Source organism: Apium graveolens, chromosome 7 (genome assembly GCF_009905375.1).
Source record: "Apium graveolens cultivar Ventura chromosome 7, ASM990537v1, whole genome shotgun sequence".
In the NCBI taxonomy this organism is placed as follows: domain Eukaryota; kingdom Viridiplantae; phylum Streptophyta; class Magnoliopsida; order Apiales; family Apiaceae; genus Apium; species Apium graveolens.
In genome coordinates this window covers 206,315,006-206,336,299 of record NC_133653.1, presented here as the reverse complement: position 1 = coordinate 206,336,299, position 21,294 = coordinate 206,315,006, and the positions used below count along the sequence as shown (strand labels likewise).

Here is a 21,294-nt window from a genome sequence, read left to right as displayed (position 1 = left end):
ACCTTTTAAAGGTGGAATTAAGGATAGAACATCGGTAACTTAAAATGAATCCTAGGGGAATGCATAAAGGTTGGAATTTCACCCTTAATAGGGACAGTATGAGTTTTGACAGTATGATTTGGAAAGGGTTAATGTAGCAACAACCTTTAAGAATCAGTGGAGAAATTTTTCAGAAGTATATAGACAATGGTTCTAGTAATAGTAAATGGTATTTTAATATGCCCTGTATCTAGGGAATACAGGAGGAACGATTGAAGGATAACCTTAGAGGTTTTACAAGGAGAAAGGTAATATTCAAAATTCTCAAGAATAAAAATGTTGATAAAGGAAATATGACGTAATTATAATGATGCCAAGTGGGGCACGTGTTAAACCACGAGAAAGTATGGATCGAACCAGTAATGGTCGAAATTGTTCAGGGCAATTAGGACTTAAGATAAAAGATGTTCTAAGTATGATTGAGAGTCAGTCGTGACAGTGATTAACCTCTAAAGACTGAGGCAATAACTTATGGAAAAATGGTGATTTTTTTTTTTACTCATCAGATTTTAAGGAAAGCATTTTCACATAAGCTGTGATTGAAATAAGGTAGAAAATTTATTTGGAGGTGGTTAAAATGACATTGACTATAAGGAAATTTTAATATCAGGAAAGGCCAAAGAGGTGGCCGACACTTTAAAGGTAAGAGGATAATTATAGGCGCTTGTGCCAGAGGAATACAGTGATGATGGTTAAAACTGTGAAGGTTGTATTATGGTTTGGAAGATTGACATTCTTTCTGATGACTGTGCAATACCCAACCGTAATAGTAGTTGGTAAAAGTTTAATTCGTGTAATCGCCATGAACGGGCTATCTATCTTAGGAGGTCCTATCTTGGGATAAGCCAGGACCATGTTTCTAAAAGGACTAGACGAACCTTTGAGTTAAGTCTTCTATTTAAGGCATATGATTAAGAATGGTATTAACCTGCTATCGTTGCTTTGATTGAAACTCTTCTGCAATTTTATCTGCTTCACGTCATGAATGTACGTCAGGATCAGGAGTGTTCTTCATGAATCAAGAACGGTGATCATGTTACCTCCTTAGAAGAATTTGATATGATATGAATGGACTCCGTATGGTTAGCTATTAAAACTTCATGGAAAATGAATGACTACAGTGGGTCAGTGGTGGACCATAGTAAGGCAGCAATGATTCTGCGAGTAGTGAGCTGATTACAACCGTGAGAGTTGTATTGGAATGGGTGTTGAGATTGAGTACCACTAATCGGGTCGTGGTAGTGTATAAGTTATCATTGATAGACTAATTAAGTAGAGTATCTACCTGGTGAATAATTATCCTTTCTTATCAATAGAGAGTCGTATTATTATACGAGAAAGGTTGCGGTGCAAGCATAGAATTATAGTAACGATGATGTATAGAATGAGATCCCAGATTCGATTTTCGATGTCGAGGGAGTTTCAAAGGTGATTATGTATAAGCTCGAGGAAGAGTGTGGGTCCATGGAATGATGGACGGAATAGAAATATTTAGGCATGGGAAATACGATGCTATAATACTTGATGCTGATATAAATACGTTTATGTTTTGTTCTCCTATGACAAACCTCTATAATTCAGAGGTAGGTTCCAAGCCAGATATTTTGTGGCAGTATATATATATTTTTTTATATACAATTCTCTTCAGTTCGTTCTTTTCTCTTCTTTTCATTTCATGTAATCTGAGAAGAACAACCCTTCCAGAAGGGGAGGTATTGCCGAATGACTATCTATCTGTGTGATAGAAGCCTAGTAGGATACCATCTATTGTTTAATTGCTTGTCAAGTACTAAAGGCTGGCCACCTTCTTTACTAACTATGCAATATAACAAGTGTTCATGATCATAGTGATCTCTCAACAAATTCCTTTACTTCTCTATGATTGATCAAGCTTCCAAAGATAGAAGCAGCTGAAAAAGGAGTAATAAAGTGGTGGTAGTATGCGGAATGGGAACACATTCGTGATACTAAGGTTGACGTGATTATTAAAAGGTTATAGAACGCTAACAAGCAAAAGTATAACCAGTATAATATTAGGAACGGAAGGTAGTAGCGATTACGAACTGGAAAAGAATGGGTATTGAGAAGCAGAAGCTCTAATGTTAAAAGCAATAATGAGAGTCTGTGCAATAGACTTGAAAGAATTTGGAATGATCACTTAATTCGGATTGAGTTATCTTACGACAATAGATCATATGTCATTATCGAGATGTCGCCTTATGAGATCATTGAGGGAAGACAATGTCGATCTCCCTTATGTTAGGATGAAGTAGTAGAGCGCAAGATGCTCGGACCCGTAGTCCAAAGGACCAAGGATATGATAGATCTAATCAGAGGACGGCTGGTAGTAGCCCAAGATGGACATGGTAAGTATGTTGATTTGACACGAAAGGATAAAGAGTATGAAATAGGGGACCTAGTAATGTTATAGGTATCCCTTGGAAAGGATTGATGAGGTTCGGAAAGAAAGGAAAGCTAAGTCTACAATTTGTTGGACCCTTGGATATATTAAGACGTTTGGGAAGTTAACATATGAGCTAGCCCTAACCCCGAACATGTAGCAGGTCGTAACGTGTTTCACGTATCAATGTTAAGGAAGTGTAATTCAGATGCCAGATAAATAGAGGCATATGAGCGCATAGATATGCAACCCGACGTAACCTATATGGAGCAACTAGGAAGGGTTATAGAGTGAAAAGGAACAAGTGCTTAGGAGAAGGATTATCAAACTAGGCAGAGTTTGGTGGTAGAACCACAATGTGGGAAAAATTGACTCGAGAGTTAGAAAGTGTAATGCTAAGAAAGTATCCCCATTTGTTTTCTATCTGATTCCGGGACGGAATCCTTTTAAGGAGGGGAGACTGTAATAACCCCAATTTTTGGGAAATTTTTGAAACCCTTATGAATAGTGTTTTTGCTGAATGAGAAAACTTTTCATGCCACACTATGTAGGGGTTCTGATATGGATATTCTGAGATTTTATTAGTACTTTATATGGGATATAAGTGTATGTAAAGATCGTCAGAATCCAAATCCGAACACTTTGATTTTTCCCGGAAATTCACAAGATACGGAGAGAATTGAGTATAAGGTAACAGGATAAAAAGGATTTAAATTAAAGGATTATAGGAGAGGATCATAAAAGGAATATAATATATTGAGAAAGGTTAAGGGAACCTAAGTAATAAGATCCCGGGTATGATCCCTCAAACGATAAACGAGAACGAAAGATAAGCGAACCGTAAAACAAATAAGTGATCAAGAGACAAGCTTGTACAAGAAGCCAGGGATTGTGACATCATCAAACCACAAGGTGTGGACAAGTGGGAGCATTATGACATGTGCAAGGTGACATAAGCATGACATGGGAAGGAAGGAGGTGTGGTGGCTTTGTAACCACACAAATTCAAGGGCAAGAAGGTAATTGACTAAAGCAAGCACAAAAACCAAGCAACCAAGCCAAGCAAATCATTTTTCATCAAAATCAAAAAGAAACCAAGGCATTGTTCTTCATGCTCTCGGCCAAAACAGAATCAGAACACTAAAACTGCTGTATCTCCTTCATTTCTCACTCAAATATTGTGTTCTATAGCTCATTGGAAAGGTATTGAGATGGCCTACAACTCTTGTTCACAAGTCTCGTCCAAATAATCATGGTAAGACCCTCATTTGTACAGTTCTTTAAATCGGACTTTTAGAAACTTCAAAGCCTAACTTTGTGTTCTTGATTTCTTTGGAAAGATCAAGCTTGTAGGAGGCTCCCTAAGGCTTCCTAGCAACTTAACACCTCCCAAGGAAGGTATAAACTTCAAACCCTAGCCTTTACTTTATTTGTTAGTAAGTTTAATGGTTGGTGTTGTGAAATGAGAAGCATGGATTGTGATTATTAGTAGTTTGGTTTGATTTGGAAGTGTTTTGGTAATTGAAGCTTGATTATAGTTCATAGGTCTTGATTGTGGTTGTTTGAGTTGAAAACCTTGGAGATTATGGACTGATGTGGTATGGTTTAGGTGAAGTTTTGTTGTATTGATGGTTATGAGTTGGTTGGTGGTTAATTGGAGTAGTTTAAACATTGGTAATCGCGTAAACATAGCCGTCGTAACGTCCAATTTTCTTTGGACTGTTTTTGTGCATAACATTAGGACCCGAGAACCCCCTGCTAGATTATGACCACTGCCATGATTAGATAGCTCATGTTACGAGCTTCGTTTTGATATGTAGTTCGTTCGATTCTGATGCACGGTTTAGGAGAAACGACCGTTTCAAGTAACGGCGTTTCGCGAACGAAACTTTTCCCCTCGCCTTACTTTGAAACATAGGTTAAAGACCAAAAAGGGTTAATTAATGTATGAAACATTTATGGTAAGTGTGTTAGGCAGTTGGTAAGACACTCGCGAAGGAATCGCTTTAAAACTCGTAAAGGTTAAATTATTAAAAATGGTGGAGCCGAGGGTACCCGAGTGGCTTAAGCGAATCAGTGAGCGCAAAACAAGCGTTAGAGTCTAAGTTAGTTAAAGTATAGATTTACAAGTGATTTTGGTTTAATTCCAACTTACTTGTTGTTTATAGGTTACCAGACTCGTCCCGAGCCATTCGTAACCCCAGTCGCTCAGGCAAGTTTTCTACCCGTTATACTGTTGTTGTGATGTAAATATATGTATATGCATTATCTTGTGATATTGCATGATTGTTATTAGCAAATTTTGCGATATATTGGAGCATGCTAATATGGTATATATGCATGTCTGTTTCGTAATCTGGTTATCTATCTGTTGATTTCAATGCTTATAGTTGCATAATACCTATGCTAGAAATAAGCAAGTAGTTGCGTATACCCTTAGTATAGGGGATAAAAGGTGAACATATTTCTAAACCGGGAGTCGATGTTCCCGAGTATATATATATATATATATATTTATTTATTTATTTATATATATATATATATATGGATATAGTTTTTTAAAACTATTAATCAAATAAGGTTTATTCGATAACTTTAACTTTATTTTATTATTGAATATTATTTCAAATATTATTCGAAGGCGTATGACTCCTTTACATTATTTATTGAATATTATTTGAATATTCATTTGAGGATGTATGACTCCTTTATTTTATTTAATGAATATTATTTATAATATTCATTCGAGGTATTATGACTCAGCTTATTTTATTTATTGAATATTATTTGAATATTCATTTGAGGATCTATGACTCCGATTATTTGCTGAGATATATTCTTTATTTTATTAAAGAATAAGGTGTCGATAATCAAACTTATTTTTGATTATTCAAATAAAGATATTACTTTCGTATAAGTATATCTTTGATTATTTGCTATTCATTTCAAGTATAAGTTTTAATACTTCTACTTCAATTATTTTATAAAGATTATCTTTTATGGGAATATTATTTAAATAATAATATTCAGACATTTTCTAAATATTCTGGGGACTGATTTACTTCATTAAATCAGTTTTACTCCAAACACTCTTTAAAGTGTTTTCGAGTCTTTAAAATGATTTTCAAAAGTTAGAGCGGATCCCAAAACTATTTTTATATTTAAGATCTTCCTTTTAAAAAGGGGATTTAAATACTCGCTCAAAACCTGGGGGATCCGGCTCGGTGGTGTGTTTTATATTCGCAACAAGGTTGCTGTCTTGGTAAAAGAGTTTTTGATTACTTACCCAATATTCGGGAAGTAAAATTCTTGGAACAAGTTAATCCATTAACAGGCATCGCCTGGGAAATATCGGTGAGTTTTCCTTTCCAACTAGGTACGACTTCTTGGTGAAGCCGTATCAACAAGTTTCTACTTGGGGAAAGGGGGAAACGAGCTTTACGTTTCAGAGTCATGGATTTCATCTGAACTAGGAGTGGCGTAAGTGGTCGAGTAGCGCCGGCCCAGCCTTATTATATTGGCCCAAATGGCCTGGAAGTTCCGCTAAGGCGGTCCATTCCTTAGGAGTTCAGTGTTCGGTTGACAAGTAAATCCGACAGGTTCTCCTCTACATGTAGAAAATGGTGGGGTTGTACTACTACGACTGATCATCGTAAGTGGTCTTCCTGGCGCGGCAAACTCCCGTAATGAGTTCATCATCCAATTGGATATTTCTGCAACACTACCCAAAGCACTTCGATAGAAAGGCTACGGTTGGGCGATTGTTGAGTGTTGGCAGGGTCAAGTTTTCAAAATAATGTTTGCATCAAATGAAGTATCTCATAACTTCATTTTATTTTGATGATATTTTAAAGGTTGAATCTATTCAAGTATTATCTTGTAGTCTCGTCTATGTGATGAACTTTTGAAACTGATTATAACTTGAACGGTGGTAGTTCAAGTAGTATTGGGAAAGATATAAGTATATTGGGGTATTTGGTAACCTCATCTTTTAAACTTATATCTAATTAATAATTGTCTTATGTATGACAAAGATTTTCAGAAAAACGTTGAGACAAGGTTAGATATATGAGATCACCTTGCAACGATATTTTTTTTATACAGTTACACACTAGGACTTTGTGTATATTATGCATGGAAGAGGACTTCCAATATTTTGAAAAGTATATATGTATATATACTGAATATTTTGCGACTTCATCGCATTAAGTTATCAACTTGGTTCATTTCTTTTGACCAAGACTTTCATGAGTATTATGAGTAGGCTCATATATTGTAAATCATTATACATATTATTTTGGTGGGCTTGCTGCTCACCCTTGCTTTCTTCTTTCATCACACAACAATAGTTAGGAAAGATGGCCAGACTCCAGCAGACCCAGCGCAAGCGCGTGGGAAGCGTCCCGCGTCTTCTCGTTGATGTTGTAGCTGCTATAGCTGCAGAGGTAGATCTATTGTAGATCAGACCATCTACTTTTGAGAATCAATTATGTATAATTATAACTTGTGGCAGATAATGGCAATTAACTGTAAATTTATCAAGTAATCATTTTGGGTTGTAATAACTTTTAAATTGTGGATTCAAAGACTTGTACTTATTTAAATTTCATCTCTGAGACTATAACGGGTTGTGGTGTGTGTTAGTGTGGGGTCACAGCATAAGGTTATTTATTATTAATTAAGTGAAGTGATATTGTGGAAAGAAAGACCGTGATGACCCGGATCCCCGACCCCGGATCTGGGGGTGTTACAGTTACCTCCCAAGAAGCGCTTCTTTTACGTCGCTAGCTCGACGTAGGATCTCGAGATCAAATGGACAATAGAACGGCACTAACCACCTCGCGGTTTGCCGTATCACCATAATAATGTTTCAACCTTTGACCATTTACCTTGAATGCTTGGCCCAGATCATTCTCAAAAATTTCCACCGCTCCATATGGAAACACAGTTTTGACAATGAACGGCCCTGACCATCTTGACTTCAAATTTCCACGATAAAGACGGAGACGAGAGTTGAAAAAAAGAATTTGTTGCCCTGGCACAAATGATTTGAGCACTAGACCCCGATCGTGCCACCTCTTGACTTTCTCCTTATACATTTTGTTGTTCTCATAAGCTTAAAGTCGAAACTCGTCGAGCTCATTCAATTGAAGCATCCTCTTCTTACCAGCTACATCCAAATCCATATTCAATTTCTCTAAAGCCCAATATGCTTTATGCTCTAGCTCCACCGGCAAATGACACCCCTTACCATAAACCAACTGAAACGGCGACATTCCCAATGGAGTTTTATATGCTGTTCTATACGCCCAAACAGCTTAATCAAGCTTCAAAGACCAATCTTTCCTCGATGGACACACCACTTTCTCTAAAATACGCTTGATCTCTCTGTTAAATACCTCAGCTTGACCATTTGGTTGAGGATGATAAGTCGTAGCAATGTGATAATTCACATTATACCTTTTTATCATAGCAGTGAACTTGCGATTGCAAAAATGCGACCCCTTATCACTGATTATGACTCTTGGAGTTCCAAACCTTGTGAATATCTGCTTGTGAAGAAAATTAAGCACCACTTTCGCATCGTTAGTTGGTAATTCCTTAACTTCAACCCATTTCGACACGTAATCAACTGCCAACAAGATATATTGATTGTTACAAAACGAGACAAATGGCCCATGAAGTCAATTCCCTAAACATCAAAGACTTCAACCTCGAGAAGCACATTAAGAGGCATCTCATCCCTTTTGGACATATTACCCACACGTTGACATCGATCACATTTCAAAACGAACTGATGAGCATCTTTAAACAAGGTTGGCCAAAAGTAACCTGCTTGAAGAACACGCGCCGCTGTCTTTTCTCCGCCATAATGTCCTCCATAAGCCATTGAGTGGCAATCTCACAAGATCCCCCCCCCCGTTTCGCTGTAAGGAATACATCTCCTGATGATTTGGTAAGCTCCTTGTCGAAAGAGAAACGACTCATCCCACATATACCACTTTACTTCATGTAGAAACTTCTTCCGTTGAGCAGGCATGATATTACTCACAAGGTAGTTCACAATGTCTACGGACCACGGTTCTTCTTCTTGCGCTCCAAATAGCTGCTCATTGGGAAAAGATTTCTTTATCAATGTCTTATCCAATGAAGTAGCATTAGGATTCTCCAAACGCGAGAGATGATCAGTGACTTGATTTTCCGTTCCCTTTCTGTCCTTGATCTCTAGTTCAAATTCTTGGAGCAAAAGAACCCATCTAATCAATCTAGGTTTTGAGTCCTTCTTTGAGACGAGATATCGAATTGCAGCGTGATCAGTGAAAACTATCACCTTAGTCCCAAGTAGATAAGATCAAAATTTCTCAAAACCATAGACAATAGCCAAAAGTTTTTTCTCCATAGTAGTATAATTCAGTTGAGCACCATTTAAGGTCTTACTAGCATAGTAGACCATATGAAATATGTTGTTCTTCCTCTGCCTAAGAACTGCTCCAACTGCATAGTCACTTGCATCGCACATCATCTCAAAAGGTTCATTCCAATCAGGTGCAGTTATGACCGGTGTCGTGATTAAACTCCTCTTTTATGTCTCAAAAGCTACGAGGCACTCGTCATCAAACTTGAAAGGAACATCTTTCTTTAGCAGACTGCACAATGGCTTCAAAATCTTAGAGAAGTCTTTGATGAAACGCCTGTAGAAACCCGCATGTCCAAGAAAACTGTGAATTCTCTTAACAGAAATGGGTGGAGGAAGATTCTCAATGACCCCCACCTTGGCCTTATCCACCTCAAGACCCTTAATAGAAACTTTGTGCCCGAGAATAATTCCATGTCGCACCATAAAGTGACATTTCTCCCAACTGAGAATCAGATTGGTCTCAACACACCTCTTGAGAACACGTCCAAGATTTTACAAGCATTCATCAAAAGAATCGTCAAAGACTGAGAAGTCGTCCATGAACACCTCCACATTCTGGCCAATCATGGCCATCATACATCTCTAAAATGTGGCTGGTGCACAACACAGACCAAAAGAAACTCGTCTGAAGGCGAAATTACCAAATGGACAAGTGAAGGTAGTTTTCTCCTGATCTTCTGGAGCGATACAAATCTGATTATAACCCGAGTAACCATCCAGAAGACAATAATACTCATGACCAGCCAACATGTCGAGCATCTGATCAATAAAAGGCAAAGGGAAGTGATCATTCCTAGTGGCTTTGTTTATCTTCCTATAATCCATGCAAACTTTCCACCCCGTGACTGTTCTAGTAGGAATAAGCTCATTCTTTTCATTTGCTACCACAGTAATACCACCTTTGTTTGGCACACATTAAATCGTCCTTACCCATGAGCTGTCAGAAATAGGGTAGATGATCCCTGCATCTATCCACTTAAGAATTTCCTTCTTCACTACTTCCTTCATAATTGGATTAAGTCTTCTTTGCTTCTCGACTATAGGCTTGCTACCTTCCTCTAGCAGAATTTTATGCATGCAGTAAGAAGGGCTGATTCCCTTGATATCTGCTATAGTCCAGCCAATTGCCGATTTGAACTCTCTCAGAATCCTCAAAAGCTTTTCCTCATCACTACCTAAAAGGTCAGATGCAATAAAAACAGGCAGAGTAGATGCATCACCTAAAAACGCATACCTCAAATGCTCAGGTAAAGGCTTAAGCTGAAGATTGGGAGCTTCCTTAATAGATGGCTGGAGGCGTTTATGAGCTTTGTTCAATTCCTCCATTCCAAGAGATTCAAAAGGCATATCAATCTTCCTTTTTCAGGGAGAAGAATTCAAATATTGCAATTATTCTTCACCTTCGTCATCTTCACTATCTGAATTTCTCAACAAGGCTTTTTCTAAGGTATCAGACCTTAGCAATTGAATTTTCGATGTGACCACCGAATCGACCAACTCCACTTTTAAGCACTCCTCATTATCCGTAGGAAATTTCATAGCATTGAACACATTAAAAGTAACATCACGATCCAGAACTCGCATTGTGAGCTCACCCTTCTGCACATCTATTGAGGTTCGGCCAGTCTCCAAGAAAGGTCTTCCCAAGATTATTGGTATCTTCTTATCCTTCTTGAAATCAAGAATTATAAAATCAGCAGGGAAGATGAGTTTATCAACCTTGACCAAAACATCCTCCACAATACCTCGCAGATATGTAATAGAACGGTCGGCTAACTGCAAGGTCATATAAGTCGGTTTGGGATCAGGTAAGTCCAACTGCTTGAAGATTGACAAAGGCATCAAATTGATGCTAGCTCCCAAGTCACATAAGCATCGGTCAAAAGACACCTTTCCAATAGTATATGGAATAGTGAAGCTTCCTGGATTCTTAAGCTTTGGAGGTAACTTCTGTTACAGCACAACACTGCATTCCTCCTTGAGAGCAACAGTCTCTAAATCATCTAGCTTCACCTTCTGAGAGAGAATACCTTTCATAAACTTTGCATAACTAGGCATCTGCCCAAGAGCCTCAGCGAAAGGTATGTTGATATGAAGTTTCTTGAACACCTCCAGAAACTTCTCAAATTGCTTGTCCAGCTTTTTCTTCTGTAGCCGCTAAGGAAAAGGCGGTAGAGGATAGATCTGTTTCTCCCCTATTATTACCCTCAGGCGGAGTGTGCTCAACAGTAGTCTTCCTTGGTTCCACTTCTTCATACTGCTGCTCTAGTTCTTTCTCAGTCCCGGCTTCTTCAGTCAACTCTTGAGTTTGTTCGGGATTCTCCACCCTTCCAGACCTTAAAGTGATTGCCTTTACTTGCTCCTTAGCTTCCCTCTTTCCTGGCACTTTGGTGTCACTAGGTAGTGTACCAGGCTGATGATTTAGCAATGCCTTGGAAATTTGCCCAATTTGATATTCCAAGGTCTTTTTAGAAATAACTTGACTCTTGAACATAAGCTTCAACTCCTCTAATTCAGATTTTTCTTTCGCTTGTTGTAGCTGGAGTTGTTGTCTAGGTGCATACTGTGGTTGGTGAAAACCAGGGGGGTTGTACTGCTTAGCTAGATATTGCTAATAAGGCTGTTGAACCGTATTTTGAGTGTTGCTCCAGCTGAAATTAGGATGATTGTGGTTGTTAGGATGATAGGTGGATGGCACTGGTTGCTGCGATCGCTGGAAGTTGCTCACAAACTGAGCAGATTCACTAGAAATTGTGCACTGATCAGTCTCGTGGGCACCAACACAAAGTTCACAAATACTAGCGATTTGATTAACTCCATAATTAGCCAAAGTGTCCACCTTTATCATCAAATCCTTAAGTTGGGCAGCGATAGCAGTTGTTGCATCCAACTCCAGAATTCCTGCGACTTTTCATTGAGTTAGTCTCTGGGAAAGATTCTGGTACTCATTAGCAGCCATCAGTTCAATAAGTTCATAAGCTTCATCGTAGCCCTTAGTCCACAAGGCTTCTCATGATGCTGCATCAAGCATGGGTCTAGAAGTAGCACCCAATCCATTGTAGAAACAGTTGATAATCATCCAATTAGGCATGCCATGGTATGGGAACTTCCTTAGCATCTCCTTATATCGGTCCCAAGCCTCAAACAGAGATTCTCCTGTTTGTTGAGCAAACTGGGTAAAAGCATTCCTGATTGCAGCAGTCTTCGCCATGGGGAAGAATTTAGTTAGAAACTTTTACGTAAGATCCTCCCAAGTGGTGATAGATCCTGCTGGCAGAGAGTCTAACCAGCACTTAGCCTTGTCCCTCAGAGAGAATGGGAAGAGGCGTAGCTTGATAGCATCTTCAGTCACATCATTGAACTTGAAAGTGTCGTGGATCTCAATGAAATCCCTGATGTGCATGTTGGGGTCTTCAGTAGGAGAACCCCCAAACTGAATTGAGTTATGTATCATCTGAATCGTACTTGACTTGATCTCAAAAGTGTTAGCCCTGATGGATGGTCTGATGATGCTTGACTGAATGTCATTAATCTTAGGCTGAGAATAGTCCATCAAAGCCTTATGATTTTTCGCTTGATCATCCATCTCTACTAAAGCTGGTTCTTCAACTTTTTCTTCTTCTTCTTCTACCTTCTTTTCTTCCTTAAAAACTTCCTTATGAACTACCACAACTTCTTCCTCGGCTTTATCCAGTGTTCTCTTACGAATATGCGAACGCGTATGCATACACCCTCACTAGAGTACCTGAAATAAGACAAAGAAACAGATAAGTAACATTGTCCGAGTCTATAAACTTTAACGACCATTGATGGAAAGCACATAAACTATAAATTAACAATGCAGTCCCCGGCAGCGGCGCCAAAAACTTGTTAGTCGCTAAACACACACTAATAATACACGCAAGTATACGAGTTCACAAGTAGTATAGAATCTTTTCTAGTTCGTTCCCACAGAGACTGTATTGGTTAACTAATTAATTCACGCACTTAAGCAACAATGTATGGTTATTATTCAATGCTAAGACGATAACAAATTGAGGTTTTTTATAACTAAGAATTAAACTAACAATTATAACTAAGAGAATAAGATTGGTTGAATTAATATATATGACAAATATGGGATTCTAACTTCATTAAATACTTCATTCAATAGCCTTAATGTTCTTAACCTTAGCATGCACTGGTGATGACACTAATTAGACAACACGAAACTGATAAACACCAACTTTCGTTGCACGAGTACCATACTATCAGACATCCACAAAAGAGATAAAAGCTGAATAGACACCAATTATATTGAGACTCTATATGTCTATAGAATTTGACAACATAACGGTTTAAGCACAAGTTATCTATCTTGATTACACAGGGCAAGTAAGATGGTTAAAATTACCTACACATCATGCATAACAAATACATGAACCTATGCTAGCATGGCAAGTTCTAAATCCTTAAATTCACTTTCGCTTCATTAAGAATTAACACACTATCTTATAAGTTCGCGACGCTCATAAGACGAATACGCACAACCAATACTAGGATATCATACAATCACCACATACTAAGGGGGTTAAATATCAAGTAGGTCACTTACTGCGTCCAAATATATCAAGTGAGTCACTGGTTACAAAACTGACTCAAATGAATCACTCATATGAAAATTTGTATCAAAAATATAACTCTATCGTTAGTCGAAATTTTTAAAAATATTATATATTGAGTTTAGCACATTTTTTATGAATGATATTACATCCAAATGAAAGATTCTGAGTTCTAGTATTTTAGATAATATTTTTAATTTTTTTTTAAATTTATTTACTATTTATTTTTATTTAAATCAAATAATACAATCAAAAAATTAAAAATAAATAGTTGATAAAATTTTAAAAATCTAACAATATTATCTAAAATAGTAGAACTCGTAACCTTTCATTTGGATGTAATATCATTCACAAAAAATGTGGGAAACTCAATATATAATATTTTTAAGAATTTCGACTAATGATCGAGTGATATTTTTTATATAAATTTTTAAATGAGTAACTCATTTGAGTCAGTTTTGTAACCAGTGACTCACTTGATATATTTAGACGCAGTAAGTGACTTACTTGATATTTAACCCCATACTAAGGCATCAAACAATTTAACTAAAGAAATTCATAAATAAATCCACTAGAATTCCACGATAACGATTAGCCCATAATCGGACTCATCATCAACGTGGGTTCCGATGAAAATATGATATAACAAACGTAGTCTTTATAACGAATAAATAAAACCAAGTACGAAACAAGAGTAAGGTTCAAAAGTAAGAAAACTAGCATCCAAATACAACTTAAAACAAAGATTCACAAGTAAAAATAAGATTTTTTTTGGTCTTCGTTGAATCGTGCTAATACGGTTTTCTCCCCGCTCTCCTTGATATGTCTCTGGCTTCATATATATTGATATATTATTAAAAATGACCTAAAGATGTTTATATAGCAGCCCCATGCAGTGTAGAATTCTTTCTCTCAGAAACCAAGTAGAAACAGGAATCTGTCATCCCGACACGGCGCGGGCGCGCGCTTGATCAGCGCGGGCACGCTGGCTTTCTGTACTTCGGGCGCGGCCGTGCGCTTGATCAGTGCGGGCGCGCTGGGCTTCTGCCATAAATTATTTTCTCCATTATCCTTGCAACTTCGAGCCGGCTTCAACGAGCTTTTATTCCAACACCACCTTGACACCAAATCAGCACCAAAATAATGATAATTCACCCAATTACCTAGATAATGCCTGAAATGCAAAAACACTCGAAAACACGTTAAAACACTTAAAAACTTGAGTACAAATGCATCAATTTAAAGCTTATTAGAGCATAATAAAGTGTCATAAATGCCACTTAACAGCTCCTGAAAAACCGAACCAGAGGGGGGGTGGTGTCCCGCGGCACATCCGATGTGAGAATGAGAGAGGGTTGTGCAAAAGAATGATAAGATATAAATTATACATATGAGAGTGTTGTGCGTATAGGTGTATATGTGTGTAGAAATTAATAACCCTCAACACACCTTTTGATTAGCCTTTTATAGACTTCACATTAGGGTTTAGGGGTTTGTACCTTGGAATTGGACCGTTGGTGTGTTCAGGATTGGGGAACGCGTGGACGTCTGTGATGGGCCAACGTGTCCATGGATCCGGACCGTTGGAAAGTTACAGATCCAGGAAACCTGGACGGTAGGGATGTTGCCACGTGTCCGGGCGCCCTTCTTCTATTTGCTATTTGGGCCCTGGGCTCATTTTATTGGGCCTAAACCAATATTTATTATGACCTATCATACGTGATCTAGCTCCGCTAGCTCAGGCACCAGGAATTCTGTTTCTAAATAAAACCTGATTTCAATGATGATCTTCAACCCAACTTAAATGCCTCCTTTATTATAAAAATCATCTCAGCAATATTAGCCCGGACACGCCCCGGTTCGCTACCAGAAAAAGCTCCAATCAGCCTTCCATTTGAATCTCGAGCAAGAAACCCATATCCAAATCTCTAAGCCTCCTCGAAAATAGCAGCATCAACATTTATCTTGATCTTCCCATATTCAGGTTTAATCCAATGCTTTCACTACCGTCATTTAAATAATATAGCGGTGGGGAATATTTATTTCTTTGAGAATTTCTCCAGTACTAACCAAGAATAAGACTCTAGTCAAACCCGTCTCTATGAGCAATCAGACCTCTTATATGATAAAGCACTTTTTCATTTGATGTACTTCGTCTGCATTGAAACTTGGGCAAACAAGATCGCCACGACCAACGATAATCTGCACAAATAAGGCCGCATCAGAAATGGCTTCAAGAACACAAAAGTTTGTAACTTGAACAACCAAAGGAACTAGTGGGAGACTGTTTACTTTTTATCATAAGAAATTTAATAAAGAAGGTTCCTACTACACAGCAAACATAGAGAAGGTAAGTCTACTCATGCAGCTTGCAACTAGAAAATTCATGTATAATGAACTACCAAGGTGGAGTGAGTGTAACCTATAATATTCTACATACAGTTACAAGAAATCTGCTCCTCACTGACAAAAGTTTTTTGAGTAATAATCTAAAGTAATTTACGAAGAAGAGTGTAGTAAGATGTTATTGGGTGATCAACCTGAAGAATTTGCTTCGCCCGTCTTTACAGTAAATCTTTACTTTATTTTGTCGCAATAGAGCAAAATGTTAAGCGTTGTAAATGGGGTGAAGCTAGGGCTGTTCACGAGCCGAGCCGAGTTTTGATTGAACAGAGCCGAGCTTTATTTTTTTCTGACAAACCGAGCCGAGCCGAGCTTTCTTATAGAACAAAAATTGTGTTGGAGCTCGAGCTCGTTAACTAACGAGGCGAACACGAGCTTTTTCGCGAACATAAACAAGCTGAGCCGAGCCGAGCCGAGCCAGAAAATAAATCTGGTCAACCACTATTTGACTATGAAAATAACTTATCAAATAAAATTATTTTTATTGAAACTTTGGTTATATTCTTAAAATATATATATCTTGACATCCATACGGTTGGATCGATGAAAAATATTTCAAAAAAATCAAAACACTAATTCATAACTAAACACTAGTTTGTGATAATAGTCAACTAAACACTAATTGTTATTCAATAGAATTTGAAGCATTGCTGCAAATTCGACATCTGTCTCATTTCTGCAGTTGGGCTGCGTTGCGTGTTTTTAGCAATGGCAATGAATTGCATCCTTGATTGTAAAATGATGTTGTGCTCTAAAGACCCTTTGTGCCTTGTAGCTATGCAAACTAACTAATTGTGTAATATTGTGGTACATATAGCTAGATCATGGTGATGCATTGATCTCTAACTGAGTAGTGTAAGTGTTTATACTGTACTTGTCATAGTTTATATAATGGTTTCGTTGGTTATGGACTATGTGGTTGGAATGACAGGGGAACAGATGTTAAAAGTAAGTTTAAACAGGTTGAATTTCATTACATTCTCTGATTAAGTATACATGATGATCTTTCCTTTCATGTACTCTGATTTATAGTCTAGATAACTCATAAGTTTGAACTATGAAACAACACGAGTTAGGCTTGTAGCTACTGATATTCTTGTCTAGTGAATTTGTACTTCTAAACAAGCATGCTATGTTATGCCAAATATTTTAATTTTAATCAGACTGACCATCTATTCACAGAAAAAACAATGAAATAAATTTGAGTTTTGCTCGGCTTTATTTTGCAAGGATGAACAGGTGGGAGAAGTTGAAGTTCGAGTTAGAAATACGAAGTTGCTGCAACTTTATTTTGGTTTTAAAATTTTAGATTGGAATCTCATTTCGACTAAAGGAGTATATATGTTATTATGTTGGCACACCACTTGGAAGTTGAAACTTGAAAGAATGGCAGCTTGAACCTATATCTGTGTATTTATTTTAAATTGTGACTGTTCTTGTTTAAACTAAGTGATGTAACTCATGACTGGTAACATTTTTTATGAATTATTGGTTATGTAGTCCTAAATCCTTATTGTTGTGTGGTTCTTGGCTTTAAGGTTTTTCAGGAAGCACAAATTAATCTTGTATATTTAAGGAAAATATAAACCAAATACTTTGTTGCTCCTGCTGCTTCACCATCTGTGATTGTAGCTTTCTTATTGTTTACGAATTCGAAAAAATTTGCAACTTTCACAGTAGCTTAGCAATCCAGTAGATATCTTGTAGTTAGATTGGCAATTACCGAAATCTTATGTACAAGCAGATTTCCAGAAGTGTTCAAATAAAAGGAATGTATTAGATTAAAATTTAGTATTTACCTATATAAAAATATTTAGGATATGTTTTAATTTTTTTGAGCTTTAACGACCGAGCTCGAGCCGAGCGAGCTCGAGCCGAGATCGAGCCGAACACCCCAAAACTTGGCTCGAGCTCGTTTTGCTTAACGAACACATTTGTCTGTTCGAGCTCGAGCTCGAGTTCGTTAACGAGCCGAGCCGAATGAGCTCTTAATGAGCCAAGCTCGAACTTGTTCCCGAATAGCTCGGTTCGTGAACAGCCCTAGGTGAAGCACCATTGTAACACCCTCCAAATCCAAGATATAGATTTGGGGCATTACTAATATTAACTACTCACTAAACCTTCACAAGCAGAATATAAATAAAATAAGTACCCCAAACTATTACTACTCAGGATCTTTTCCAGGTTAAGGATGGAAAACAAGAACGACAAACCAACTTTATTACAAACCAGTTTTAAACAGTCTATCTCAAGAACTCTCTTTGTTACAAAACTTTATTCTATTTAGATTTCACACTAAACTACTTTTATTCAAACCATTAATACTACTTGTCCTGCTACACCTGATCTGGTAACTCAAAGCTCTCTTCTGGGATAGGGACAAACACCCTTGATATAAGAGGGTCCCGCTGCTTGACTCGCTTCTTGACTATGCGGGTTCTAATGGGTTTTATTCTCTACCTTGACTGAAAAATAATGGGAATAACAATAAAAGAGGGCGAGCCAAAATTGCTCAACAAGCCTGCAATAATATATGTAGTAGAAAGAGAAAAAATACATAAATGAACCGAAAGAAAACAAATATATACATAATGCGAGAAATACATAGTTTGATCTGGTCAAAAGTACAACAGTGCTACAACCATCTGTCCAAAAGTGATACACAAGAGTCTATCTGTCTAGTCAGAAAAAGGGATGCTATATACAAGTCAACTATCCCGGAAAATTGGCTCTTACTAAGGCCTCGACTAACTAGACAACTAGACTATCCCATCGTCAGTCCTGAATCACACACCGGAGCGGGTCAGCTCTCATACCCTTTCCATCGCACGATGGAAGATATAGTCGGCCTGCCGCCTGGAGATCCTACCATGCCTGTCCCCCTGGAGCGATCTGAGTCTCGCTCGGGATGTGAGCTCTATCCCCGTCAGCTCCCTCCTCAAGGATCGGGGTATAGCAGCCCTAGTCTCATAAGCTCGGGTACGCCTACCCGCCCTCTCCGCATTCAACTCCCTCCTGGCCTCATCCAGCCGGGCCTCAGCAACAGCCACTCGGGTCCTCAGTACATCCTGAACATAGCCGTGGGCTAACAAAGACTGCCTATGGGCAGGGTCGAGAGGTGGTGAATCCGGAGCCGCTGGGGGTGCCTCCTCGGTCTGCCTAGGCTCGGAAGTATGGGTCTCTGAGCTGTCATCATAGGGGATCCAAGATAGTGGTGGAAGGGTAGGAGCTCTGACCACCGGGAGTGTGGGTAAAGGGGTACCAGTGTACACTACCATAGCTCCGACACGCTCCTCTGCTACTGGGACCTCATCCGGGTCATCCTCATCTAAAATAGCAATGACCTCTGTCTCTGACTCCTCTGAGGGGTCCTCCTCATCCCCCTCCATCTCAGGCTCCTCCTGATCCTCGACATCTAACAGTGCCTCATTATGCTCACGCTCGAACATCTCAGGGTCCTCTATCTCATGAGCCTACACATTAAACGAGCTAAGTTACTATCATGATACATATAAGGGTTCCTGTAAGGGTTTTAACTGTCAGCACTACTTTAAGTAGTCCGACCATGAACTTGGCAAGAGTTCTTATTATCTTTGTGAGTTTATTATTATATCGTCGCATCATCTCTGAGGTTTATAACACTTGGCTCTGATACCATTTCTGTAACACCCCCAGATCCGGGGTCAGGGATCCGGGTCGTCACGGTCTTTCTTTCCACAATATCACTTCACTTAATTAATAATAATTAACCTTATGCTGTGACCCCACACTAACACACACCACAACCCGTTATAGTCTCAGAGATGAAATTGAAATAAGTACAAGTCTTTGAATCCACAGTTTAAAAGTTATTACAACCCAAAATGATTACTTGATAAGTTTACAATTATTTGCCATTATCTGCCACAAGTTATAATTATACATAATTGATTCCCAAAAGTAGAAGGTCTGATCTACAAATAGATCTACCTCTGCAGCTATAGCAGCTATGATCTCAACGGGAAGGCGCGGGGCGCTTCCCACGCTTTTGCGCTGGGTCTGCTTGAGTCTGGCCATCTTTCCTAACTGTTGTTGTGTGATGAAGAAATAAAACAAGAGTGAGCATTACAGCTCGCAAGATAATATATAGTGTAAACAATAATGCAAGTATCTAAAAGGATAACTTACTAGAATCCTTTATCAAGTGCAAGATAATTACTTACTGGATATAAGTAAAAACAAGGGATAAAGTTACCAATTACTTCACTATACTTATATCATTTATAAATCTACTTGAACTACCGCTATTCAAAGTATAATGAGCTTTCAACATTTCATCACATAGATGAGACTACAAGGCAAGATTTGAATAGATTAAATCTTTGAAGTATTATTGAAGGAAATGAAGTTATGATATACTTCATTAAGTTCCGATATATATATCCACATATACATTTTCTTATACATTTCCTGAAAACCTCTGTCATGTAAGGTATGAACAGAGTTTGTAACATCCAATGAATTTTTCGAAAGGAAAAGAATGGTGGCATAAACCCGATATCTTGCTGATCAGGCAAAGATACCAATAAGTAACCTTTTCTACTAGTAGATGGACGAATTCCCCACTGGTCATCACCCTGGTCGCAATAGGACCTTATGCTGGACTGCCACTCAGCCACTTACGCATTTGATGAACTCCCACTGAGCCACTTACACTATCATGGACGCCCACTGAGTCCATGTTGCTTATGCCGACTCGATAGATGGACTTACTTCCCGAATGTTGGGTAAGTAATCAATTCATTTACCAAAACCGCAACATTGTTGTGAATATAAAATACACCACAGAGCCGGATCCCTCTGGTTTTGAGCGAGTATTTAAATCCCCTTTAAAAAGGAAGATCTTAAATATATAAAAAAAATTGAGTTTTGGGATCCGCTCTAACTTTTGAAAATCATTTTAAGGACTCGAAAACACTTTAAAGAGTGTTTGGAGTAATGCTGATTTAATAAAGTAAATCAGTCCCAATATATTAGAAAATATCTGAATATTATTATTTAAATAATATTCCCATAAAGAATAATCTTTATACAAATAATTGAAGTAGAAGTTGTAAAACTTATACTTGAAACGAGTATTAAATAACCAAAGATATACTTGTACGAAAGTACTATCTTTATTTGAATAATCAAAAATAAGTTTGATTATCGACACCTTATTCTTTAATAAAATAAAGAATATATCTCGGCAAATAATCGGAGTCATAGGTCCTCAAATGAATATCCAAATAATATTCATTAAATAATATCAACTGAGTCATAAGCCCTCGAATGAATATTCAAATAATATTCAATTAATAAAATAAACTGAGTCATAAGCCCTCGAATGAATATTCGAAATAATATTCAATTAATAAAATAAACTGAGTCATAAGCCCTCGAATGAATATTCG

General features: G+C 37.9%; 1 non-coding gene across 1 annotated transcript; it reads left to right on the top strand.

Annotated features, from left to right (window-relative positions):
- The first annotated feature begins 11,947 nt into the window (after nt 1–11,947).
- Nucleotides 11,948–12,054, top strand: LOC141675521 (small nucleolar RNA R71). The gene has a single exon (XR_012556169.1). It is a non-coding gene; the product is annotated as a small nucleolar RNA R71 (small nucleolar RNA).
- The last annotated feature ends 9,240 nt before the right edge of the window (nt 12,055–21,294 follow it).